Source organism: Cynocephalus volans, chromosome 8, assembly GCF_027409185.1.
Source record: "Cynocephalus volans isolate mCynVol1 chromosome 8, mCynVol1.pri, whole genome shotgun sequence".
Lineage (NCBI taxonomy): Eukaryota > Metazoa > Chordata > Mammalia > Dermoptera > Cynocephalidae > Cynocephalus > Cynocephalus volans.
The window spans coordinates 28,962,773-28,989,589 of NC_084467.1; the positions used below are offsets into that span (position 1 = coordinate 28,962,773).

Consider the following 26,817-nt stretch of genomic DNA (forward strand, 5'->3'; position numbering starts at 1 on the left):
TACCTTTCCACTTGTCAGTCCATCTTTTTTTTTTTTTTTTAAATTGTGGTAAAGTATATAACAAAATCTTACCATCTTTACCCATTTTTAAGTATACATTTCAGTGGTATTAAGAATGTTTATTGTGCAATCATAATCACCTCCATCTCTAGAACTCTTTTTATCTTGCAAAACTGAAACTGTATACCCATTAAATAATAACACCTCTGTCTCCTATTCCCCAGTCCCTGGCAACCGCCATTCTACTTTCTGTGTAAGAATCTGACTCTTCTAGATACTTCTAATAAGTGGAATCATACAGTACGTATTTGTCTTTTTGTGATGGACTTATTTTACTTGGCATAATATCCTCAAGGTGTACTCAGGTTGTAGCATGTTTCAGAATTTCCTTTTTATGGCTGAATGACATTTGATTGTGTGTATATACCACATTTTGGTCATCCATTCATTTGTTGGTGGACACTTGGTTTGATTCCACATTTAAGTTATTGTGCATAATGCTGTTATGAACGTGGATGTACAAATATCTCTTCAAGGCCCTGCTTTCAATACTTTTGGGTATGCACCCAAAAGTGGAATTGCTCCATCATATGGTAATTCTACTTTTAATTTTTAGAAACCACCATACTGTTTTCCACAGTGCTGCACCATTTTACATTCCCACCAGCAGTGCACAAGTGTTCCATTTTCTCCACATCCTCATCAACACTTGTTATTTTCTGTTTTTGTTTTCTCGTGGGGGTGGTGGTGGTGCATAATAGCTATCCTAATGGATGTGAGGTGGTTTCTTATTGTAATTTTGGTTTGCCCTTCCCTAGTGATTAGAGATAATGAGCATATTTTCATGTGTTTATGGGCCATTTGTATATTTTTGGAGAAATGTTTATTCAAGTCCTTTTCCCATTTTCCATTTTTTGATGCATTTCAAAGTAAGTTGGGGGCTGGCTGGTTAGCTCAGTTGGTTAGAGCACGGTGTTATAACACCAAGGTCAGGGGTTTGGATCCCGGTACCAGCCAGCCACCAAAAAGTAAAAAATAAAGTAAGTTGCAGACATCAGTGCACTTCACATCTAAACACTTCATCTCATTTAACTAACACTGCATATCATTTAGCTAGTGTTCAGTATTTGCTTTATGGGAGGAAGAGTGTGGTAAAATTTACGTACAGTGAAATGTGATCATGGTAAATGCTTGACTAGAGAGGTTTTGGGTGCCAGTTCTTAGCTGGAATAGTTTGCTTTTCATCTGATTTAATGATATTTGTCTTGGGTTAGATTTATTTTGCCAAATAATTTCTGATATTGTGACCACATAATTTATCTTTGAACCAGGACAATATTGAGAGAGGGGATGCTATTAATGATTACACCTGGACAGCAAGTATAAACTGTGACTGTCTTGAGCAAACCTGAATCTAAGGTCAACCTGTATATTAAAGAAGCACTTCTTTAGATTGAGATTTTTTCCAAAGTAAATGCTTATTTTAGCACTCTACTCACTTAATTCTGTACAAGATAAGTGAAGAACTTTTTGTTTTACAAATGAAGCTGAGGCACTGGAGGTTAATTTCGAGAGATAGGATTTGAAGGTAGGTCTGTCTCTGTAAACCTGAACACTTAGCCACTTTGCTTTATTGCTCAGAGTAAGGGTCCAGGGAGTAGATTGACCAGTAAATTAGGACAGTGTCCTCAGATACTAAAATAATCTCCATTTTGTTGTCATGCTTGTTAGATCCAAAGTTAAATTTTTAAAAAAAAATTTATCATCTTTTATTTTGTTTAACAGTTTCATAAGTTGGCAGTGATCCATATTACTTGTACACATATACTCAATAATTGTAACAACAGTGTACTTGCTATTTTTCACTCGGTTTCTTTGGAAAGCAGCAGAAATATATTCAGTGGTGCAGTTATATGGTTAGTTAAGGTGAACATTAATTTCCTCTTATTTAGCTAAAACACTTGACAAATACAAATATTCAAATATTTCTACAACATGAGTTTTATTTTATTTTATTTTATTTTTTAAAGATGACCGGTAGGGGGATCTTAACCCTTGGCTTGGTGTTAATCAGCACCACGCTCAGCCAGTGAGCGAACCGGCCATCCCTATAGAGGATCCGAATCCATGGCCTTGGTGTTATCAGCACTGCACTCTCCTGAGTGAGCCACGGGCTGACCCTCAACATGAGTTTTGTATTTTAAGTTATAGATTGACAACATTTTATTGTCAAAGTTGAATTAACTTTTTTTTTTTTTTAAAGATGACCGGTAAGGGGATCTTAACCCTTGGCTTGGTGTTAGCACCATGCTCTCCCAAGTGAGCTAACCAGCCATCCCTATATAGGGATCCGAACCTGTGGCCTTGGTGTTATCAGCACCACATCTCCCAAGTGAGCCATGGGTGGCCCTAAGTTGAATTAACTTTTATTCAGGAATTATGGACTTGAATCCATGAGCAAATCCATGAGCTGACACAGGCTTTTTGGTTCACCTCCCTGCAAATATAATGACAGAAGATATATTTCGGAATTGATAATATTTGCCTAGTTTTTTATATCTGTCCATCTTTAAAATGAAAATACTTAATTTAAGAACATAGTTTTTACAAATGTTTGTATGGCCTTTTAAATTAAAAAAATTTTTTTGTGTTTAAAAAAAATCTATATGTGTTAATCGTACACATCTTTTTCCTGTTTATAAATTTCAAGAGAGGCAACACAGTCCAGTGAGAGAGCAGGCTGTGAAGTGCTGGGGAAGGTGTCTTTCCTCTGTTTTTGTGTTTTCAAATATAAAATGAAGTACTTGGACTCTAAAGGATTTCTAAAATCCCTTTTTCGACTCAAATTCTACACACTTTTGAGAAATTAAGTTAATAGGCTTTGAATACAAGTGATTTCAAATTATCTGGGGGAAACTTTTCTTCTTCCTTGTCTTTTTGAGAAAGAATTACAGTATATACATTTGATATTAATATAAGTAATACATGAAAACTTATACAGTTGAGTGTCTTATGAAGGTATTTGCAGAATGGCTCAAGAAACAAGGAACTTTTAAAGCACAGTCACATAGTGTTATTTCTTTTATTACTAAACGGTTTCTGATCTTTAGTTTGGATGTATAAAAGTGATGAAAATCCTGTCTCAAGAAAGTTTAGGCACAAATGGAATCAAGGACCTCTAGTGCTGTGTTGACAGTTGAATAAACAGTGCTAGTTGAGCACACTAGAAATGTTCTAATGTAATTATTTTAAACTATTTGGATTTAGCCATTGCAGCAAATAATCTCCCAACAAATTGTTGTTGCTGGACTCTTGGCTCAGAAGCAATGAATCCAATATCTATTTCTTTGTCTCATCAAGAGCTCCATCAAGAAATATTTCTTGAATGAATGGTAGTGTCATTTAACTGTTGCAAATGCTTTGTCATATCAGTTATGATCATTTATTTATATTTTTTGAGAGAAAAATATAAAGAAATGAAAATTTTATGAAAGCTTAATGAAAACTTTTTAAAAATGTGGTTAACCCAAAGTGCAAAGTTTCTGGTAAAAGTTTATACCTACGCTGATCATTAACGTGTTGAGAGGTATTTGCCTACATGAGCCATAAATGTAAGTGAAAGATAAATTATTAAGTTTTGAAGTTGTCAACTAAATTATTGCTCTGGTTATTAGGGAACTAAGGTTTTATGTGCAAGTCAAAAGTATGCATAAACAGTAACTGTGTACAATAGGTTATTCTAGTTGGAATTTTGATCTTGCCATTCTCACCTGATCTAGTAACTAATCTTGAGCTGCCAACAAGAAATAGGAGGTGCTCTCTGAGGAGGAGAGGATTTTTGGTTTCCTTGTTGGGTATTAAGTATCACTGCAAAGCTATAGGGATACAGCCTTTCTTTTCTGGATTGTTCATCTTCTTGCCTTACATTGCTGTTGGTATGTAGGAAACCACTGTTCACATCTAAAGTATAAGTCCTGGATACACTTGTTTGATGCTTGTCTTTCATCCTAAATCATTGTGCATGCAAAACCCAGTTTTTCATGTAGTAACTTTAATAATCTCATTTCCTGTTGGCTACATTTCTTGTTAAAATTTATAGATTATATAGTGTAAAATTTTTCTCACTAAGTCAGTGCCTGAATTGGACCAAGTGTGGAGGTACACAAAATCCTTGGGATTTAACCTGATTTCTCCTTTACATTGTACAAATATTTGTGTATCCTCTTAGTTTTTTTAATTTGATTCTAGAAACTAAAATGTCTTTTAAGGATTTGATTTATTGTTTGGTGATGTGTAACCATGTCTTAACGAAGTGTGAAATAAACCTTGATTAAAATAAACCTCCTGGAATAATTTGGAATAGTGAAGTTCTCGTTGCTGAGAGTATCCATAGTTACTCCCTTCCAGCTTTCTTGTTTTCATTTTTCAAACTGCTGTTCTAGAATACAACATGATATGTGCTTTACATATGTTAATGCATTTAATCCTTATAATAAATTTATGAGATCAGTGTATTTACTTTTTAGGAATAAGGACATTTATTTAGATTATATGTCTTGCTCAAGCCTGAATAGTTGTGGAGTCAGGATTCTAGTCCAGGTCTTTGCAAAGCTCTTGCTCTGAACCACTCTGTCTGTATTCAATATTATACCTTATCCATATGCTTATCCTTCAATGTGGAGTTGTTTCTTTGGCTTGACCTTAAGAACATTGCTTTATGAGTTCTGTTTCAATCTTCAGAAGTTGTTTGCAAAAATCTGAGTTAATATGTGTGGCTAAGAGTCTTGTGAAGTACATGGGAACGCTTGTACTTTCTGTTCTTCATAGGGAATTATGTACTGGGAAAGGAGGTCTAAAGTTAGCACAACCTCAGTGTACAAACGTTTTTTTCATGCTTTTTTGAAAAAAGTATGCAGTATGAACACATGCATAAGAAGAACACAGGACAATGCAACTATTATCCATGTATTTGAGATAAATTTATTTATTTATTTAATTAATTAATTTTTTTCAGGGCCTCAAGATAAATTTAATAAATAGATAAAGCACTATTACCATAGCTTCATCTCCTAAGATTGTTTTCCCCCTTCTCCCCAACCACTCTTCTCATTTTGGTGTTTTTTTCTATGTTTTTCTCATTTCTATGTATTTTTATACGTAGACTCCTATTAAAAATTTTATAATTTATTTTTATAGACTCCTATTAAAAAATTTATGCTCTCCTAGACAAAATGTATTACTTTTGTGTGTTTTTATGCCTCATATAAATGTTTCGTACTGACTGACTTTGCAACTTTTTTTTTCTGCTCAGCCTTGTTTGTGAGATTCATTCATGATAAATGTGTACTTCATTTTCATTGCTGTATAGTATTCATTGTATGAATGTGGCACTTTTTATATATCTTTTCCTGTTGTTGATATGCAGAGAATGCTGCCAAGAATATTCTTGGATATGTTTTCTACTGACTTAGGATTGTTTCTCTAGGGTTTATATCTAAAAGTGGAATTCCTGGGTAATAGGATGTGCACTTCTTGAACATTGTTGAGATATTGTTCCATTAGTCTTCAGAGGGATTATCCCAGTGCAACAGAGATGCAATTCTGTTGCTACACATTGTAATGACATGTGATATTGTTGGGTCTTAAAATTTTTGCTATTCTGATGTGTGTGAAATATTTTATCGTATAAATTGATTTCTCTGATTACTAATGAAGATTAGTATCTTTTCATGTATTTATTAGCCATATAGGTTTCGTCTTTTTTGAATTGCCTGCTCCTTTACCCCACTTTATTTTTAGCATTTATCATCATTTGACATACAATATACAAGGGTACTTGAAAAAGTTCATGGAAAAATCAAATTATAAGGGGATACCAATCTTATTATGAACTTTTTGTAGACCCCTGATATAGTTACTTGTTTGTATGTTTCACCTCACCATGAGGTCAGAGACTTTCTCCTTTTGTCGGTCTTGTATTCCAAGTGCCTAGGACAGTGCCTGCCAAAGGATAGGTGTTCATTACTCGTAAATTACTCTTTTTTTACCTAAACAATTGAGTTGTTTTTCATTTTTTTGATTGATTGTAGAAGTTCTTTATGAAATCTAGAGTCTGCATTTTAATCTTTAGGTTATATGTTTTGCAGATATACTCTCCTAATATATAGATTTATTTTTGTTTTCTCTTTTACGTATATATTTTCATTTTGATTTTCTGAGGCATAGATACAGAATTATCAGTTTTTACCTTTATAGTTTGTGCTTGCAGTATCTTGTTTGTAATTCTTCTGTACCCTGAATTTATACAGATATTCTCTCATATTTTCTTCTAAAGGTTTTTAAAGCTTTCCACATTTAGTGTTTATTTGCTTATTTTAAAAATCTACTTGGAGTTTGTTTTTGTCTGGTGTGTGATTTAAGGATCTAATTTTACTTTTCATATGATTGGTATTAACATTCATTAATATTCTGAATCTCAAGTCCTGATTTGTTTTGGGGCTTTTGTATAGTGGCATTTATACCTTTTTTTGCCATGGCTTAAATATTTCATAATTTTATGCATGAGAAATTGGAAAAATATTAATGTCTAAAAATAGATTTTTAGGAAATGGAAAGAGGATTAAGAAATCAGGGATGGCATGAATCAAACACCTGAATTAAATTAGAGTTTTTCCTCTAAAGTTTTCTTTTAGAGGGAAAACTCAGTTTACAAGAATAACTTTGATAGATGACACAGTAATAAGATTTGCATTTATACCAGTTTTTATAGCACTCTTTTCCTGGTTAAACAAGTATAGAAGGCTGATTCTGGTGAGCTGTTAATGTTGCTTATAAATGCTTTGGAAATAACATGCATTTTGTGAGAAACCCTCTGTTTAGGAGTGGCTAGGTAACCGTGGGATTTGGTATTTTGTGAGAGGAGGCTGCTTGCCATTCCCTAATGGTGTTTTTAAGTTGCTATTAGACTAACATCAGCTGCAAAGCAGATGCAGATTTATTTTCTACAATTAGGAGAACCAGAGAATATGGACATTTTGAATAGGCATGTTTTTAATTTTCCAAAGGTTTCCAAAATTGCTAAGGTTATTTCTAACAGTTTGAAAATAATTTGTCAGTACTTGAGAAATAGCTACTGAACTGTGCCTCAATCTAGTGGCTACTTCTAATTTGTAGCTAAAAAAAGAAAGTCTTCAAAGGTTAATGTGCTTTATGGATTCTCCAGCATGAGCGCAAATTAGTGCATCCAAAACTGAATTCACATTTTATCTAAATTACACCTTCCCCTTGGCTTTACTATTCTCAGTGGCATCCTGTTTTTTCTAGTTACTCAGTTTTGAAGCCTTGGTTCTTTTTCTCTCTCTCTCTCTCTTGTTTTTTTTTTTTTGGTGGCTGAGCAGTATGGGGATCTGAACTCTTGACCTTGGTGTTATAACACCGTGCTCTAACCAGCTGAGCTAACTGACCAGCCTCTTTGTTGTTTTTAAGTCTGATCAATTATTTGTTGAATGTCATGTATGTGTAAGGTGCTTTCAGACTTCCCTCCTGTGAGTTCTCATTTCCACTGCCATAGGATGCCTAGTCAAGAATGGACCTTTTCTCATTTCTAGCTATACAAATTTTACTTGTTCTTTAACAGCCAGGACACATACCAAGCCTTCTTCCCCAAACCTTCCTTTGTTCCTTTAGCTGTAAGTGGCCATTGCCACTGTACCTCTCTGGCGTTCAATTCTGGCATGTACAGTTGGCCCTCATCCATGGATTCATCATCTGTAGATTCAACCAATTGTGGATCGAAAATATTCTAAAAAATAAAAAATAACACAACAATAAAAAACAACACCAATAAAAAATACAGTGTAACATTCATTTACATTGTATTATGTATTATAAGTAATTTAGACATGATTTATAGTATGTGGGAGGATGTGCATAGGTTATTTGGAAATACTATGCCATTTTTTCTTTTCTTTTCTTTTCTTTTTTTTTTTTTTTTGTGGCTGGCCTGTATGGAGATCTGAACCTGTGACCTTGGTGTCATAAGGCTGAGCTCTAACCAACTGAGGTAATTGTCTGTCTACACCATTTTTTTTAGGGACTTGAACATCTGAGGATTTTGGCATTCGTGGGAGGTCCTGGAACCAATCCCCTGCAGATGCCAAATATTATGTGGATCTTTGTGTGTAATGCCCCTTCCCCAACCTTACACAAACACTCCTTAGAGGCCAGGATAGTGCCTTAGATATGATATGGTAAGTTCATGTCTTGTTAAATGAATGATTCTGGTCCAGGGTCTCTTTACCTCAAACCTTATAGCTTCCTAACTCTTTGTCTTGCCCATCCTGACCCATCCTCTCATCATCCTATTTGCCTGCTTAGAAACATGCAGTGGCTTTCCATTCTTAGAGATAAAGTTCCTCCCTCCCTCCCTCCCTCCCTCCCTCCTTCCCTCCCTCCCTCCCTCCTTCCTTCCCTCCCTTCCTCTTTCCTTTCCTCCCTCCCTCCTTCCCTCCCTCCCTCTTTCCTTTCCTCCCTCCCTCCTTCCTTTCCTCCTTTCCTCTTTTCCTCCTTTCTTCTCTTCCCTCCCTTCCTCCCTCCCTCCCTCCTTTCCTTTCCTCCCTCCCTCCCTCTTTCCTTTCCTCCCTCCCTCCCTCCCTCCTTCCTTTCCTCCCTCCCTCCCTCCCTCCCTCCCTCCTTCCTTTCCTCCTTTCCTCCCTCCCTCCCTCCCCTCCCTCCCTCCCTCCCTCCTCTCCCTCCTTCCCTACTCTCCCTTCTTCCCTCCCTCTTTCCTTTTCTCCCTCCCTCCCTCCCTCCCTTTCCTCTTTTCCTCCCTCCCTCCCTCCCTTTCCTCCTTTCCTCCTTTCCTCCCTCCCTCCTTCCCTCCTTCCTTTCCTCCTTTCTTCCCTTCCTCCCTCTGTCCCCTTCTCCTTCCTCCCCTTTCCTCCCTCCCTTCTTTCCTTCCTTCCTTTCTTTTGAGCATTGCTTGAACAATTTCATTTGTTTTTCAACAAACATGTTGAAATTTACCATGTACCAGGCATTGGGGGAAATACAAGATAAATAAGACACAATCTACTCATCAGGTTTAGTGGGAGAGGCAGAGACATATTTAATTATAATGCAGTGTGATAAGAGCAACGATAGAACCTGGAATGACATGCTCACTAACTCCTCCTGGGGAGCTGGGGGAAAATTTTTTTTACAGGAGTTGACATTTGAGCTGGTTCTGGAAGGATGGTGTATTAGTCCATTTCTGTTGCTTATAACAAAATATTTGGAACTGGCTAATTTATAAAGAAAATGAAATTTATTGCTTACAGTTTCTGAGGCTGGGAAGTCCAAATTCCATATGGTAGTGCTGGCAGTGCAAGCAGAGAGAGAGACAGACACAGACTGACTCTCCTCTTTTTTTTTTTTTTTTTTTTTTTCTGTTTTTAAAAGATCACCAGTAAGGGGATCTTAACCCTTGACTTGGTGTTGTCAGCACCACACTCTCCAAAGTGAGCTAACTGGCCATCCCTATATAGAGATCCGAACCCATGGCCTTGGTGTTATCGGCACCACACTCTCCCACGTGAGCCACGGGCCTTCTCTTCTTTAAAGCCCTCAGAACCACACCACTGACCATCATTTTTAATCCATTCAGTACTACTTGGTCCTACAATCCAATCACCTCTTCAAGAATCCACCTTTCAATTACCATAATAAGATTTCCCACACTTTGAATAGTTACAGTGGGGGCTAAATTTCTAATACATAAAACTTTGGGGGACACAGTTCAATCTTCAGGGAATTTTGGGGGTACATAATTCACTACAGATGGGAAGAAGTTGAATATGTGGTAGGTTTGTGTGTGGTGGGGGAGATCCGTGTAGTAATTGAGAGGAAGCTATTCAAGGCAGTGGGAAGAAAATGTCTGAAGGTGTGAAAGTGGGAAAATGCATTCTAAAAATGTGTTTTGTCTAAGGGTAGAAGCATAGGAATGAGCAGTAGAAGATGGAGTAGGTAGAGCAGGATTGTGATATTGGATTTTATTCAGTAAGCAGGAGGGACCTTTACTCAGAGGAATGACATGATCATATTTGTGAGTTTATTTAGGTATCATGTATGGTCTGTTTCCTGTTGCATGTTTACAAATGAAAGCAAATGCAATCCATCTAGAAGTTGGTTATCCTGGTTGGATGCCCTGGGTTAAATGGGTTGTTAATGAAATTACTATTTTTTTTTCTTTTTTCCTTTTGGCGGCTGGCTGGTATGACAAATTACTATTTTGGATGAAAGTTTTCTAGCAAATTAAGGCAGTTATGGGAGATAGACTCTGAATGTTAGACACTTTTCTAACATTAAAATTAATAGTATTTTGTTGACTGAAATTTGCATCCAAATAGGTGTTTAGTGAATTGGATTTATTCTTATAATCAGAAATTTAACATCTTTTGTAGACTCTAGTACACCCAATTTAGCCAAATAATACTGAGATTATTTAGAGATGTTTTCTAAGACTGATTTCATAAAGCACATTTAAAAAATGTCCCCTAGATAGTAAGTAACTGGGAAGAATAGTAAGATAACAGCAGACTGGGTGAAGTCTGTGGCTTAAGGTCCTTTAATCGGTAGAAGGTGGTAGTATGATGATGTGGAATGATCTGGGACACTGAGAGCCAGGGGACTTTTGACTCTAGTTTTAGATCTTCTTCTTGGACCCTTCCTTTTTCTGGGCTTAGTTTCCCATCTGTAAAACTTTGGGGTTGTGTTAGGTATGATTTCTAGGAGTGCTTCCAGTTCTTAATGCTCTGTGACTCTAATTTTAGTCATATTTTCCCAAACTCTGCTATTCTTCTAAGTCACTGGTTTTGCATCTAGGTTGAATTGGAGGATTATGGTCTCTCTCTCTCTCTCTCTTTTTTTTTTGGCTGCTGGTTGGTATGAGGATGTGAACCCATGACCTTGGTGTTACGGAGCTAACAGGCCAGCCCCATGGTCATTTTTAGTCACAAGACTTCGAGCTCTTTGATTAAAGCCAGCTGTAGACTGCCTCCAGGTTGCACGTCCTGTACAAGACTGATACTGAACTTTCCCTTTCTGCTCCAAGCACTCCAAATCAATTATTTCTTTTAATTATTTCAGTGAGATTTAGGAATAGATTCAAAAAAGTTATAAGTTGGAAGTTGTATTAACCAGATTCTTAATATATTGATGGTAATACTAAGCAGAGGTAAGCTCCTGTTATAAGCACGTGGAAGGGCACAGATTATAATTTATCTTTGTGCTTTCCACAGCACCCAGTGAAGGAAATTAACGATTATTACTGTTGGAGTGCCTGCTATATTACTGGGAATTGTACTACAATATTCATGTTTTTCTCATTTAATCATTGCAGTAACTTATGAAGTACTTAGTATTACTCCCACTTTATAGGTTGGGAAACTGAGGTGTTAAAGGAGTCAAAGTGTTTTTAAACTAGTGTTTGTGTGACTTGGATCTGTGTATGTATATTGTTTTGGATCTTTATGTTAATATCTTTAGAAGAGCAGTACAAGGAACCAGCTGGTCCTGATAGGCTAACTGAAGATCTTACTAAAAGAACACTCTCAAGGCAAGGCAACATGTGGTTGGTTTTTGTGTATCAAAATAAAAAACCAGGGAGAGGACTGGAAGTTTGGGATACGAAAGATAGAAATTAGGAAGGAGGCTTCTTTTTATTATATACTCATGTACAGTTGGATATTTTTACTGTTCATGTATTGCTAAAAAGAAAAAATTAGGTAAAGAAAAATTAAGCATTTCGGTTTGCTCAGGCAGATAAAATAGAATCATAGAACTTGAAATGTTAACAATTTTTGTACGTTTTTCCCTTTAAACCATATACACAGGCTACAACATGGATGAACCTTGAAGACATTATGCTGAGTGAAATAAGCTGGACATAAAAGGACAAATATTGTATGATTCTACTTATGAGATACCTAGAGTGGTCAAATTCAGAGACGGAAAGTAGAATGATTGTTGACAGGGAGGAGGGGTATGAAGAGTTAGTGGTTTTTTGTTTTTGTTTTTTTGCACCTGGCTGGTATTGGGATCTGAACCCTTGACCTTGCTGTTATCAGCACCCCATTCTGCTGAGTGAGCTAACCAGCCAGCCCCGAGTTAGTGTTTAATTGGGTATACAGTTTCAGTTTAGGAAGATGAAAGTTCTAGAGATGGATGATGGTGATGGTTGCTTAGCAGTATGAATGCTCTTAATACCACTGAATTGTATACTTAAAAATGGTAAATTGTATGTTATGTATATTTTACCATGGGTCAGGGGGGAAACTATATGGCTAATATTCATTCCTTTGTACCTAGACACTGGGGATACAAAAGGAATTTGATCTGGTATTGACCTTGAAGGAGCCATTTAGTCTAGTAATATTGCGTGAGTAATGGTTTTCAAGGAAATGGAGACTCAAGTGGTAGGGAAATAGTGGTAGCTTATAAAAGTTTTGTAATGTGGTAAGCGGATGATAAATTTTGGGAAGGTAGCTGTTATGAGTTCCAAGAATTCTGTTTGATCTGCTGGGTGGGTGGGAGGACTCAGATGGAAATGTTATTTTGCCCCAGGGCACCTCTGTCAGAAAGCATAAACACTGCATAGCATGAGTTTAAGTACTACTGGCCTACGTAGACACTTTCCGGTACACAGATGGCATGTTTGACCCTGTCTGTGTTGTTAAGTTGAGAACTTGAGGCTCCCAACAATGGGGTTATTTAGCTGGCAGACTCATCCTGGGGTCTGGAATCAGGCACAGGCTTGGGTTTGTTGTCAGAGCATACTGGTTCTTTAAGCGGTTTTGAAGATGTGATTAGTGTCTTGTATTCTGAGTCTGCTATAAAGCCAAATTCCGAAATCTTAAAAGAACGTAATTATTTGATGGTGATGTGACTGGTAGTCATACCAGCTGGTTGAAGTCTCGTCTTTTAACTGTCACTTTGATACTGGCCCAATTAATAATAATATATATTGAGTACTTATTATGTGCTAAGCATTGTTTCAAGAACTTTACACATATATTAATTTATTCAGTGTTCAACAACCCTGTGAAGTAGGAACCAGTTTTACAAATGTGGAAACAGAGGTACTTATTAATTAACGTATCCAAGGTCTCACAACTATTAGTTGGTGGAGCTGAAAATCAGATCTAGGCAGTCTGACTTTAGAGCATGTGCTCTTATCATTTACTGGGTGATTACTTTGGAATGGCTTTGGGATGGTTGATTAGTAGTTTTATTTGCTTTGTTCTAAGTTGCTGGGCATAAATATTAAAAAATGGAAATTTCTACCACCTGGGATTCCTACAGTTGTGAGAATTATTGCTCATTAAGAGTTTATTCTTGTTAGCCATCTGTACATAGGCAAATGATGTAGAACGGGGGTTGGCAAACTTTTTCTCGAAGGTCCAGGTAACATTTTAGGCTTTGTGGGCCAAGAGGCAAAATTGAGGTTATTATATGGGTACTTAAATGACAGGAGGGAAAACAAATTTTTACCAAGTTTTTATTGGTGGAACTCAAAATATAATAATGAGTATAATTTTTGGAATAACAGTTCTATTAGTGAGAAGAATGGAGTTGTTTTTTGGGAAGATAACATTTCACTTAATTGGGGTTCAAAGTTAGCAATTACCTGTCAGAATCAATGGCAAATGTTCATCTGTTAATACTGTTCTGTAATGGAATTTTATGTATATCATCTTTGAGGATGGCTTTCACACAGATAGGTATTGCCAAATACTAATATTAATTCATGAGCCTGTGATTTATTTATATATATATTATATATATATATATATATATTTTTAAGATGACCGGTAAGGGGATCTTAACCCTTGGCTTGGTGTTGTCAGCACCACGCTTACCCATTGAGCTAACCGGCCAACCCTATATGGGATCCGAACCTGTGGCCTTGGTGTTATCAGCACCACACTCTCCCGAGTGAGCCACGGGCCGGCCCATGAGCCTGTGACTTTTAACTGAGCACATTTATCTTTTCTAAGGCACTTACACAATTGTTAGATTCTTTTCTAGATATTTGCCTTTTAGATTGCCATTACATTGCAGATTGACCACTTCTAATTGAAGACTAGATGGAAGCTCCTCAGTTACACAGTTAGGTGGATTTTAAAATATGGAGATTTTCTTTTCACATGCATTGAGGTTGGAAATATTCTGGAACTGTGTTTGAGCTAAGAAAATATATATCCTCTTCAAATTTGTGTGGGAATGGAGATCTCTCACTTTCTCTTTTACAGGAAGTGAAAAAGTCATTTGGCATTACTTACTGCTCAAATGTTTGTTGTTATTCATAGTAGTTTATTGCAGTATATGTTTTCTATAGAACTGCTGTTTTGCCTTGTAATTTTAGATTGACTTCATTCAGAAACGTTATCAGGTCTGCAGCAAAAGCCAATTTCCAAAGCTATTCATTGTTCAGTAATAATGATAATAGTGGTTAAGGGAGGTTCTTTTTCTTTTTTCTTTTTTTTTTTTTTTTTGTCGTTTTTTGGTGACCGGCACTCAGCCAGTGAGTGCACCGGTCAGTCCTATATAGGATCCGAACCCGGGGCGGGAGCGTCGCCGCACTGCCAGTGCAGCACTCTACCAAGTGCGCCATGGGCTCGGCCCAAGGGAGGTTCTTTTTCTTAAGAAAAATTTCATACTCAGCCCTGAGCTCAAAAACCATGATAAAATTTTACTATTTTAAGCCATTGACTGCTGTATTGGTAGGGCAAGTCAGGATATTCACCTTCTGTTTCTGACAGATTCACAGAACTGACGATATATTAAGGTGGTAAGAGGAAGTTGAAAGTGAATGAAGGTCACTTGACAATAATGTGATAGATTTAAAAATTTCCTGCAGAGTGTCTGCTGATGAATAGTACAGTGAATAACCATAGGCTTTAAATTCCTTACATTTTCATAAGGTTTATAAATTTGTTCAACCAAGTCCTTTTCTTTTCCACACATTTTTGCCACCATCATTTGTTTTCCTGTGAGTTGGGAATATTGTGATGAGTGCTTAGTTTGGTAATGTTGACATATGTTGAATTCTTGACAAAGCTATGGTGTCATTTCATAATAGACAATGCCTTGCCATCTAATTCAGTGACAAAATATTCCACCCTGTGCCTTAAAAGTAACATCAAAGTCCACTTTTCTCTTGTTTTGACATGATGGATGTGCAGTGGTAATTTAAAAATAATAAAATGTGATATGACAGTATTTCATGAGTGGATGGAAGTTGCAAGGAACCAAGGCTGAACACATTTGTGTCTTTCCACAACGTCAGACTTCTATTAATGCAAGGATCATTAATATCAGCCATGGGCTACTACGGAATTCCCATCGGGAGCAATTCCCTAACTACTAACTCGTTTGCTTGGTAGTCAGAGCCACAGGCACACAGGCTCAAGCTACACACTACTGCATTCACATGATATTCAGCACACAAATAACAATTCAGCACACAAGTACAAATAAGTGAAGGTACAGAGGAAGCTAGAAAGAATAGTCTGAGTTAACCAGCTGAGGTCAGTTGGTCTGGTTGGCTGTCCGGTCTTGTAAGGAAGTTCAGTGTCTTGTAAGGCTCTCGGGCAGAGTCTTTGGCAGCAGAGCCAACGTTGGACTGCTGATAGCAAGAGTACCTCTCAGTCAGACGATCTTCATTCAACTGAGCAAAGCTTGGGCTTTTATACTCTTTTTATGTCACTTATCCATACTACCTGTTTAGTTTATCAATGCCATGTGTTTGTTGGCTGACGTCTTCGAGTATCTGCTTATCAACTTGGTTAAAAACAAGTTGCTTACTACTAGTTTTAGTTTCCTTGTCATTACTAACTCCACTTTGTTTCTTAGCCTAAGTGCTTCCATTTTATATGCTCTGTACCAGGTATGCATGATATTTGAAATGCTGTTGAGTTATAACTGCTTCAGTGCAGTTTGTAGCAGAGCAAAGCTGTGAGAGCACTGTGTGCAGTCCCTGTCACAACTATTCAACTCTTATTCTGTCTTAGTGCACAAGTAGCCGTGTTCCAATGAAACCATTTATGGATGCAGAAATTGAAATTTTGTATAATTTTCATGTCATGAAATATTTTGAGTTTTTTCCTAACCGTTTAAAAATATAGGAATCTTTCTTAGCTTATGGGTGGTACAGAAAAGACAATGGGCTAGATTTGGCTGTGTGCTGTCATTTGCTGACCCCTAAAGTAGAAACCTCTGTATACATGACCCATTTGGAAGTATCCGTTTTTCTCTCCAAAGCCATTTATAGTAATTTCACCAGTCTTGGATTCTGTCTTGGTTCCTGCTGATACCATGGGAACTACTTGGAGTAGACATTGCACGGTTTTCTGTGGTAAAACACTACAGGTTTATTTGCTCAGCTGTCATTAATCTGATCAGTTACTAGTATTTTTTCAGTGGGGAGTAGCTAAGATGAAATTTTGTTATTCATTGGGTACTTTGGGTTAACAAGTAGAAGACATTGTCCTCTTGTTCACTTTTATTGCTCTCATCATGCTTTTCAAGCTGGAACTCATTAGTCTTCAAGTATTATATAAGCATGTTGTGCCTGGTGGTTTGTCCTCAGGTTCACAGGAATGGGCAAGGTTATCCTTGTGTTTTATGTTCTGTATCTCTGTTTCCCCTGCCTTTGGACTGTCAAAGTCTGTTCTCCATTCAGCAGCCAGAATGTGTCCCTGCAGTTTGTAGTATTTTAAAACATACTGCTCATACTACTCCTGTGCTCAAAATACTCCAGTGGCTGCCCACCTTACCCAGAGGAGACCAAAGTTTTTATAATGGCTTGCAAGGCCCTATCCATTCATCCATGTCTCTGTCCTGGTCTACCAACTGCTCCCTGGCAACTTTTTGCAATGCAACCACTGTTATTTTTCTCTCTTCCTTAGGCAAGCCAAGCATGTTCCCTCCCCAGGGTCTTCCTCTGCTTGCACCCCTCAGCCTTTAGATAAGGCACAATGTACTCCTTCTCCAGTCTCTGCTCAACTGTCTCATGAGAGAGTCCTGCCTTTCCCATTTTCCGGCCAGTGTGGGAATCTGAACCCTTGACCTTGGTGTTATCAGTACTGCACTCTAACCAACTGAAGTAATCAGCCAGTTTTTCCTCACCGTATGTAAAATTGTAACTCTTATTTCCCCGTGTACCTCCATCTGCCCCCTAGAATGTTATCTCCAGCAATGAAGGGATTTTTTTTTTTTTTTAATTAAAAAAATTTTTTTTGTGGGGGGGCCGGTAAGGGGATCGTAACCCCTGGCTCGGTGTGGTCCGTACCACGCTCAGCCAGTGAGCACACTGGCCATCCCTATATAGGATCTGAACCCGCGGCCTCGGCACTACCAGCGCCACACTCTTCTGAGTGAGTCACGGGGCCGGCCCACGAAGGGACTTTTAACTGTTGAATCTCCAGTGCCTAGAATAGTGCCTGACATGTAGTTGGTACTTAATAATATTTTTTGTTAAATAAGTGGATAATTAGTAATGTGTAGAAGGGATGAGGGAATATTGTTAGCAGTGCTGGGTTTTCTTGCTGATACATTGGTATTTGGCCAAGCGAGGTTCAGGAGATAGAGGCTGAAAAGTATGCCTGTGGACAAGCTGGAGGGAGTAGGATGTAAACACTGGTGGCAGGGGCTGACTCTGCTTCAGGTGTCTCCTTACTGTCACAGAGTAACTAAGGGCTGGAGCTTCACATTTGCTTCTCCACTCATCACAATGAAAAATTGAAAACTTGTTAGAATGACTAAATTCTTACCCCAATAACTGAGAAGAGGTTAATTATAGGGAAGAAACATGATGAGGAAGTAAAGTGGAAGGTTTGTGTGTGTGTGCTTTTTCCATCTGGTTAGAATTTGAAGGATGGATGTATTGAAATGATTCTTTAATTCAGTGTGTTGCAGAGCAAGAGCAGTTTTCAGTCCTGTAGCAGTCATGGGATTTCCCTCATTTAGCCTACACACTGATGCGAGCTCCCTGTGCCTCTGGAATTAGGAAAGAAGTTTTTAGATGGTGTAACCTAGGATGAATTCTAAGAGTAAAAACTGCAAGGAGATACATGCAAAAGAAAGAATGGGTTTTTGAAAGTGCTATTTTTTTTTTACTATTATCAACTAAGTAAATATTTATTTGTTTTTTGGCAGCTGGCTGGTAAGGGGCTGAGAACCCTTGGCTGTGGTGTTATCAGCACCACGCTCTCCCAAGTGAGCTAACTGGCAGCCACCTAAGTAAATATTTATTAACGTTGTCATTAATTTGATAAAGGATCTGATTGAATACTACTTTCATCTGGATAAAAGTCTTATCTTGTCAGTGATTTTAAGAGTAGGGTTTTGTTGGTTCTTTGTAATGTTAATTATCTGATTACCTTTGGTATAAGGTCCAGGTCAAGAGTTTATTGCTTGGGTATTCAGTTTACTCAGCAAACACATATCAATGTTAGGTATATAAAGAGTTTATAGCCCAGTGAGGGAATTGACATATTAGCAGACGTAATGAGATGAGTGGAAGGAGAAACTTGTCCAGAGGAACACGGAGGGCAGTACGTAAGCCAGCCTGGGAAAGCCAGGGACAGCTTGCGGAGCGAGAGACCCTCGTAGGAACGAGTGTAAGTTTGGTGAAAGGGGAGGAAGCGTTCTAATCTGAGGGTTTGGAGACCATAGCTTAAGGAAATACATTCCTTTCCTTTCTGGCTAACTAGGCAAGGATTTAGCTATGTGCAAACTATAGGGTTCAGAAAGGCTATGGTGGGAAGCCTGTACCAGCTTGATTGAGTGAATGCTGAGTAAGTAGAAAAAGAAAGATTAATGTCAAGCTTACATCTTCAGATTATTTGGATCTTGTGTGCCTTCGTACTTTACAATAATATGAATGAATAATAAAGCTTTACCTACTTACATTAGCTTGCTGGTCTTGGAACTTGGTTTTCCTCTTTTTTGGGGGAGCTCAGGGGGAAGCTGGCCAATACAAGGATCTGAACCCTTACCTTTTTGTTACAACACCGCGCTCTAACCGGCCAGCCCTCTTCTGTTTGTTTTGGATAACACTGTTTATAGCTTTGATATATGACCATGTGCATAGATTGGGACTATTCAGACAACTGGAGCAGAAGGAATTTTTTTGTGCTTTCAGGGGTGGAGTTGGGGAGTTATTGTAATTTGTTAAATTTAGTTTAGCATACTTCAGTCTAATTTTTTCTTATTTCAAATATCTTATCCTTATCAAGTTCACCAGTTGAATTATAGAGCTTGTGAATTAGTCTTGCATACTGCAAACCCTAGCACCTGAAATATTGCCAATGAAAGTATCAGGTTACAAGAAGGAAAGTTTTAACTTTCTGTATGGTTGGAGGTGCATGGATGACGTGTGTGAGAGAGACAGACGGACTGCTAGACCAGTATACTTTGAAAAGGAAATATGTCTCTGCACGGAGTGAAGTTGAGGGTAGAGTTTTTGCTTATAGATTTCGAGCATCAGTAATGGAATCTGCAAGGTGTGGGTAGCCATTTTATCACTGCTTATTTCCTCTCATTCCAGAATTGTGTCCTGACTTTGTGAATTGGAGAAGCCAGTGGCACTGCAAGTGTTCTTTTGAGAGTGTCTGGGATCCAGTGCAAGTCAAATCATTGTTCAAATAAGGTAAATGCATAGTGGTAAAAGGAACTGTGATAACCTCTCTGATTTATAAAACTAAGTGTTATGTTAAGAATTGATTATCCAGAAAATTCCTTAATGCAAGTTTTTTTGGGGAGGGGCGGGGGGCGGCTGGCCAGTATGGAGATCTGAACCCATGACCTTGGTGTTACAAGGTTGTGCTCTAACCAGCTGAGCTTACTGGCCAGCCTGATGCAAGTTCTTATGAACTGGGTTCTTATGAAGCAGATCATCTGGGTTCTTTCTTATGAAGCAGTATCTGAAAAAGATCATCTGTGAACTTAACATATATAACCAGTTAATATTTTGGTGAGCAGTCTCTTTTCATACATGTGTTACTTGGGTATGTGTATGTGTTTAATCAAAATTGGGGTTGTACTTTTTGTTGCCTGGTTCTTAACAAGTTTTCCCGTCTGCATTTTTTAGTGACTCATGGCATTTCATCATAGATGTGCCATATAATTTACTGAACTAGTCCCTTTTTGGTAGACAGACTTTTCACTCATTTTTCTCTACCATCGATAATTGTGGTGGACATGAACAGATTCTTTTTTTTTTTTTTTTTTTTTGGTGGCTGACTGGTACAGGGATCGAACACTGGACGTTGGTGGTACCAGCATCACCACGCTTTAACCAGTTGAACTAACTGGCCAGCCTCATGAACAAATTCTTACATACATTTGATTTATTCCTATAGTACTTTTTTTTCTTAACTTTTTTTTTTCTTTTGTGGCGGGCCAGTTCAGGGATCAAACCTTGGACCTCAGCATTATCAGCACCATGCTCTAACCAACTGAGCTAACTGGCCAGCCCTTTCTTAACTTTAAAAACTCTTTGCATATTTATTTGTACTTAAAAAGTTTTTTGGTGGTTTTTTCTTTCTTTTTTTTTTTACTAATACATATCCAAAAAAACTATACCTAAACATATTATATCATCAGCTCAACAGAACTTTAATGAAAAACAGCATTCCCTCCCCACTCCTCTTCCTAGTCCCTAGGAGCAGTCATTTTCAACTCTTGGCTCTTTGTTTCGGTATTACCTCTCTAAATAAGCTTCTTTGCTTTCCAGTGTCCGGTATTATCTATTAACTTGATACCTTAGATAGTGGTTTTTGGTAGGCTTCCCTAGCCATCTCACATGCCCACATTTATTGTCACTCTGGTTATAATGTCATTTTGGTTAGAGCAGTATTCACAGTTGACAATATTTTGATTATGTACAGCTTATTCACAGCCCAATCATGTTGCATGCTATGATTACTTTTCCTGTTTCGCAGAACTATTTGTTTTCTCTGGTGCTAACAATTATCTTTTTTGTCTCTTTTCCTAGTTTCTCTGTTTTTATCAGTAATTGCTCTCTTAACTCTACCCAGAGGTGTAAATCTTCCTAAATACATTTAAGCATTTTGGCCGTATTATACATTTTCTCTTCTTGGAGATACCTTCTGATCTCCATTCAAGATGTGCTCTAAGCAGCAGTGCAGCTGTCAGGCTTGCGTCGTCATCCTGATGGTTTTTCCTACCTCTCTTGGACTGGATCTCATATCTTTTTCTTGATTCAGTCCTGTGTTTTGGAGGAGCACCTTTCTCAGGAAGTTAGCTTCTTGAGAAAAGGGTACACAAGAGATAAATTTTTTAGATACTGCATGTCTAAAAATGCCTTTATTTCTGCCCTCTTATTGATTGTTTGGCCAGGTATAGAATTAGTTAACATAAGATAACTTAGGGATGGGGGAGCAGTGAGGTTTCATTAGATGGGATGCTAAAAGAAGACCTTTCTTTTCAAGTAGGTGACTAGCTGAGATCTGAAGGATGAGAAGGGAGTCAGCCATGCAGTGAGACTGAGGAAGAGTGTTCATGTGGAGGGAATGGCAAATGTATAGGTGCTGAGACTAACATGCCTGGCTTGTTGGAGGAACCGAAAAAAAGGCTGTTGTGGCTAGGGTAGAGAGATTGAATGAGAGAGAGTGGTTTGAGATGATGTTGGAGAAGTTGGCAGGGGCCAGATAATTTAGAATCTTGAAACTATGGCAGACCAGAGCTTTCATATATAAATCTGATGTTCAATTTTGTTCCTTTTTAAAAACCAAATATAAGATGTTCTGGGAAATAATTTTTTTAAAGCTCTGTAGGTGTTTGCAGTATGTATCACTTTTTAAACCAAGGCCTTAGTAGTAATAATTTCATTAAAAAAAATAAGTGGTTAAGTGTAATGATTGGTTACTTAATTTAGTTTAAGAAAAGGTTTACCTCAATGATAGCTGGAAGGAAACCATTAGTTAGCATAGGTTATGGTGTCTTTATTAAGTTAGAAAAGCTGAGAATTTCTTTAAGAAAGGAGAAGAAAATATTCCCCAGTGGTGACATATACTCATTTAAAACTGGAATTAAAATTGCTGTTAACCTCCCTGAGGGATATAGGAGAATTCAAAATTCTTTAAGCTGCCAATTCTGCTGTCCATTCTCCCTAATGATGAAACATTAATTGCATAGATGATCTGAGCTTAATGGACACCCATTGAGTAAATTTTCAGGAGTAGATATATGCAAATTGCCTACACTGGAGATATTATGATGAGAAGGTTCTAAATGAATGGCCTCTCAGCTTTCTGTTGATTTTTTTTTTTCCTGCTAACATCCAGCATCAAAGGGATTTGTCTTTAAAAGGTGAATATAACCTTTTGTCCCATGTCTTCTTTGATAAAATGACTTGTCTAGTACACCTCTTCAGTGCAACACATGCCAGTTGTTCTGTGTAGGAAGATACCTCATTACTTTTTACTTACAGGCAGGTAAATAGCCAGAAAATAGAATCAGTGGTGAAATTTGTTTACTCCCAGGGAAGTTCCTAAATATCTCCCTCTGACCACTCGGACTGTAGCTAAACATAGCTTAAGGCGTGAACTCACCTGCTGTATGCCAGGCATTTTGTATGTACTCTTTAATTCCCATGGCAATCCTGTGGGGCATAGGTCCCATTTGGAAGACTGAGAGAGAGTTTTTTGTTCAGCTAGTGGGTGGCAGAGCCAAGATTTGAACCCAGTTGTTCTTGTTTTTTTTAGAAAGATGACCGGTAAGGGGATCTCAACCCTTGGCTTGGTGTTGTCAGCACCACGCTCAGCCAGTGAACCAACCGGCCATCCCTATATAGGATCCGAACTTGTGGCCTTGGTGTTATCAGCACCGCACATTCCCGAGTAAGCCACGGGCTGGCCCTGAACCCGGTTCTTTTTTTGCTGCCAGAGTTAGTAATTACTATAGAACCTGGCCCAGTATAAAGTGACTCTCTAGGGCTCTGTCCATTTGGGGACTGGGTATTTTAGATTGATAATTCGCTTTAGCATAGTCCCTCGCTTAACACCAACCTTTATGTCTATCTTGGAGTAACATTATATTGTGGAAAATACTGAACGGAACCTGGGTTCTAGTCCCAGTTTGGTTGTTTAATGTGTATTGGAATTATGAGTTCCCTTTCCATCTAGTAGGGATTTCCCAATCATTTATCTCCTTTGGTCTTATCTATGAGATAAGGGTGCCATCATTACACCTATCTTTTTTTTTAAAATAAACTTTCTGTTTGAGAATAAGATTTACTGAAATTGTAAAGAAAGTACAGAGTTTCTATATTTGCTAGGGCAGCTGTAACAAAGTACCACAAACTGGGAACCTTAACCAACAGCAATATTTTTGTCTCATAATTCTGGAAGTTAGTTCAAAATCAAGGTATTGGCAGTATTGTTTCCTTCTGAGAGATCTGTTCCAGGCCCCTCTCCTTGGCTTGTAGATGGCCAGTCTTGTCCCAGTGTCTCTTTGCATGGTGTTCCCTCCACATTTCTGTCTCCAGTTTTCTCCTTTTTATAGGGACACCAGTCATATACCTCAATAAAGACCCTCTCTCCAAATGAGGCCACATTCTGAGGTACTGCAGATTTCAACATATGAATTGGGTGGGTGTGTGTGGGGGGCCACAATTTAATCTATAACAATTCCTATATATTCCTTGTCCAGTTTCCCGTAAAATTAACATCTTACACTAGTATGCTACATTTGCCACAGTTAGTGAGCCAAAATTGATACGTTATTAACGAAAGTGTTATCCCTGTTAACAAGAAAGAAAAGTTTAGTTGGAAGAGAGGATGTAACTTGGAAAAGATCTGACAGGTAGTAACTTTCCTGACTTTACTCTGATGCTTTTTACACTGTTCACCAAAGCAGAAAAAAAACTTCCAACATCACATCATGGGCCTGAAAAGATTAAAAAATGATTTTCCACATACAGTTACAACGGGATTGTCTTTCTTGTTTGTTGCATGTAGCACACTTGGCATGCATGGCACAGTAAGTGTTCAGTAAATGCTGATAGAGTGAACAGAATGCTCTTGGTACTTGTCAGACCATGAGATTTTTGGGGGTGTATACTCACACCAGTCTTACCACAAAAGTACAGAAATTGTGAAACCTGCTTTAATGAGAAAGCAAAACGATTTTTAAAACTCTGAAATGATTTTGTGTTTACCTTTCCAGTAAGCACTTTTTGGTGCAGTATCCTGTTGTTTTTAAAGCTCAACCTGCTACCTGTCCCCAAACCTTAGGAGATAAGTAATATGTCCACTATTATCCGTACTTAATAAATGAATAAACTGCAGAGATCATTACTTTCTTAGATCTCACAGAACTCCTTTCTCATTCCAAGTCACTTCCTTTTGTTATGACGTTATTAGATAAATCATGTTCTTGTAACACAGGATGGCAAATAAAGTTGAGTTTACCAACCTACACAAATATCCCTTCAGAATATCTCTAGGAGACATTTTTATGATAAAAGAAATTAGTGTGTAAAATCTTTTGCATATGTTTTCTACAGTTTACTAGTCTTTTCATGCTGGTTGAGACCCAAGTTTATTATTTGTGTGTATTTTTCTGAATTTTCAAACTTTGATTGATTAAAATTATGTTGCTTTCTGTGAATATATATAATATCCCAGCTGTGTTAAGACTTCCATATATTTTGGGGGTAGGGGGAGTAACACAGTTTGAAGAAGTGAACAATGGTGCTTACTGTAACAGTGATTTAGCATTATTATCTTAAATGATTTAATATTTTCCCTAGTGTTAAAAAAAATAAAAAAGCTTTTACAAAACCCTCATTCCTGTGTGGAAATCAGCCTTGAAATAAATAGTGCTTCTCTGCCTGCTATATTCTGTGCCCCATGGAAAATACATATCTCATTGAATTTTTCCTACCTTTCCAAGTTATTGAGAAGTAATGTCCTGTTCCTTTAAAAGGGAAAACGATGGAAGGAGTGGAGTTTGCCATGTGATAGGACCAGAAACTAATTCACTCACTGAAAAGCAGGAGGGAAATGTGATCTCTTGCTGTCTCTGATGGAAAGAAGCCAGCAGTACAGTGTCCCTCACCCAGATAAAATTCTGTAGCAGATCTCTGACTTGCTTTGGGAACTCATTTTTCCCAGGTGAGATGGTGCTACCTGAAACTGGGGTAGGTGAATTGCCCCAGATGCAAGTGATAAGTTTAAGTACAATCAGAAAGTAAATGGCCAAGTCCCTGGATAGTTAATATCTATTTGCAGGCAAATTAATTTTTAAAAAGGAGTAGAATAGGATATGAATCTTAAATGATGTCTTCTCCAGTAAATTTCAGAGTTAGTGGGATTAGAGTATGGGGGGGTAGGAATGATTCTCCTTTTTTTGTCAGCTCTTCCAAATTCTTATTTTATTGTTGAAAAATAGGCATAGAGAGGTAAAAACTCTTGCCTCAAATAAGGGTTTTGTGTTTATTTAGGAGCATTAGTTTAGTTTTGGTAAATTTCTTTCATTTAAGGAGCCTCTGAGCACTTGCTTGACACCAGTTGTGTTTTTCAGCCTTTCATTGCCCACTAGTAGCAATGAGAAAGATCCATTCTGCCCTCCCCCAGGGGTCTTGATAGTTTTTTTTTTGGGGGGGGATACAGTTTGCAATAGCCAAACAGGAGGCCAGGGCAAAATCTGTTGTTATTAATTGATAACTGACACTTGGCTTGGAATGAGGTAAATCAAGGAGAGGTAGGATGGGCTACCTGCTGGATAGGCAAGAGACCACAGTCCCCACACCCACTCACAGAATACAGGGCATCTGGTGGCTTTTCGAGACCGAGCTCTGTCAGAACAATTCTGTTTTACATTTGGGAGCTCAAGACATCCAAAATGAGTGGGTAGCAGTATTATTAGAAAGGGCCTTTTGTTTGAGTTTGAGGTGACAGCAAAAAAGGCATGGTCTTTTTTTTTTATTAATATTATTATTATTATTATTATTATTTTGTGGCTATGCAGTTTAGTATGAATTTTCTGACAGATAGATAACTCAGTGCTCCTATTTGTCATCCAAAGAAATATGAGGGCTAGAAAAGGAAGAACAGCGATTGACTTTTTAGAGGACTTGGAATTGAACCTCTGTGGATAAGAGCTGGCCCATTACTTCTCACACTGGCAGTATTGTGCCAGGCCTGCCATTCCTTAATTGCTGTACTCTAAACTACTTCAGAGCTTACCCTCAGGGAAACTTATTAATGCCACTTAGAAAATTGTCCATGTGTCTAACATGAGTTAGTTTTTTCATGTAGAGAAAACAGAATTGGACCATTTGTCTTTGCAGTTACCCTGACACAAAAGCCAAGGGCCAAGTACTGTTTTTCTGAGGTTATAGGCTTTACTGGCCATCCCATAACCTTTCAGTTTTTGAATACACAGGGGTTTCTGTGCTGAATTGCTTTGGTGAAATTTGCCAAGCTGGTTCCTCCTTTGAATTCTCTTCCAGCTAACAACTATAAGGAAAGTATAATTAAGAATTTGTTTTGCAAACAGGTGCATTGTTCACATAAGTGAACTAAAATATGTGCTTTCACTAAAAAAGAGTTATTTTCAGGGAAGTCAGTAGTAAGACTAGCATAAAAGTACACTGGTGGAAAATTACAGTCAAATATTTCTCCAAATACCAAACAGTTGAAATGAGCTCACAGTTTTTACATGGACTTTGGGCTCCATAAAGCCCAAATAAAAAAAAGTAATTTATTAATGTGTATTTTCTCCCTTCTCATAATAATTTTTTCAGCT

The 26,817-nt window shown here is 37.7% G+C and overlaps 1 protein-coding gene across 3 annotated transcripts in view; it reads left to right on the forward strand.

Annotated features, from left to right (window-relative positions):
- The window catches only part of THRAP3 (thyroid hormone receptor associated protein 3), a 70,936-nt gene that overhangs the window by 12,355 nt on the left and 31,764 nt on the right, over positions 1 to 26,817 (forward strand). For all 3 annotated transcript variants that reach the window (XM_063104800.1, XM_063104801.1, XM_063104802.1), the window contains exon 2: positions 19,589 to 19,690. The gene's annotated coding sequence lies outside the window, so the exon portion shown is untranslated. The remainder of the gene's footprint in view (positions 1 to 19,588; positions 19,691 to 26,817) is intronic.